Source organism: Lactuca sativa, chromosome 9 (genome assembly GCF_002870075.4).
Source record: "Lactuca sativa cultivar Salinas chromosome 9, Lsat_Salinas_v11, whole genome shotgun sequence".
Classification (NCBI taxonomy): Eukaryota; Viridiplantae; Streptophyta; class Magnoliopsida; order Asterales; family Asteraceae; genus Lactuca; species Lactuca sativa.
Genome location: NC_056631.2, coordinates 215,055,655 through 215,056,892, shown reverse-complemented (window position 1 = coordinate 215,056,892; position 1,238 = coordinate 215,055,655). Strand labels below are relative to the sequence as shown.

The following is a 1,238-nucleotide window of genomic DNA, read 5'->3' as shown; positions in this document are numbered from 1 at the left end:
ACAATTTTTTTTAACCAGGAACCTTCCTAAAATTTGTTTCTGTTTCATTTAGAGTCCCCAAAATGACCATGTTACCCTTATTTATTTTTATTTTTTTATTTTTTTGTTTTAAGATTTATTAAATTTAAAAATAAACTTAAATAATTACAAAATAAGTGAGAACCATGTCCTACACCCCTAGATTCTGGCACCACCGGTTAAGTCTGACACCACCGTTAAAGTTCGGAACCACCAACTCCTTACGAGAACTATGAATAAAAGAAACCCAAATACAATATACAAATAAAACCCTGATACAGTCGTTGCTACACAAAAAATAGATGCAATATACAAAAAGAAATTAGATCGATATACAGAATACCATAATCAATATACAAAAAATCCAGATCCATGAGAAGCTTTTTACTAAGAAATTTTAACAGGAGAGACTTTTCAAAAACCCACTTATCTATTCCGCCTCTCCAAAACATGAACTACAGAGAAAAAAACGTGGATTGGATTTTAGGGTCCTTCTATACTCCAACACAGAGAGAGAGAGAGAGAGAGAGAGAGAGAGAGAGGTTTACCTTCACCGAAAACAAAGAAACTGATGAAAAGATCTATGTTTGGTCTTTGAATCTCGGGTTTACAAAACTTGAAGGTTCATAAGAAGATGGTTATGGGGTAGGATATGGGGTTTTCAAAAATCGATGGTTTTTAGAAGGGGAATTTTGTTCGTTGGGGGTTCCAGAGATTGATTTTGGTGATTGTTGAAGTCATCAGACGTGAAATACTTGTATCTGCCACTAGATGTGATCGGAGAGAGAGAGAGAGAGAGGCACATTTCTTTTCTTTTGTTGACATTTGAAGTAATAAAAAACATATTAATTAAAAATAAACACATAGGGGTAATATAGTCAATTTAGGTTTGGTGGGAGCAGATTTACAACAAAACAAAGTTATAAGGATTTTCGGAGTTAAGATAATTATAAGGGACCAAACATGAAGACTGACCCAAACCACAAGGACCATTTGTGTAATTTACCCTTTTAAATTTAGAAAACCCTTATATACAAAATACTTGTAGAAATCATAATCTTCTATGCCAAATTCATGCCAATCTGTTTTCAAGTAATACAATAATAATATTAATAAAAGTTCGTCATGATAATTTATTATACTTTAATATATAAGTAAATAAACATAAAATATATCACTCATTTCCAATTTTGATACATTTCTGGATTTGAATAATCTTT

At 31.6% G+C, this 1,238-nt stretch overlaps 1 long non-coding RNA gene across 1 annotated transcript; it reads right to left on the bottom strand.

The window, feature by feature from the left end:
• Positions 1-215: 215 nt before the first annotated feature.
• On the bottom strand, positions 216-836 carry LOC111893953 (uncharacterized). The gene is made up of 2 exons (XR_002851049.2): positions 567-836; positions 216-473 (listed from the first exon to the last, which is right to left on the bottom strand). It is a non-coding gene; the product is annotated as an uncharacterized LOC111893953 (long non-coding RNA).
• Between the last annotated feature and the right edge of the window lie 402 nt (positions 837-1,238).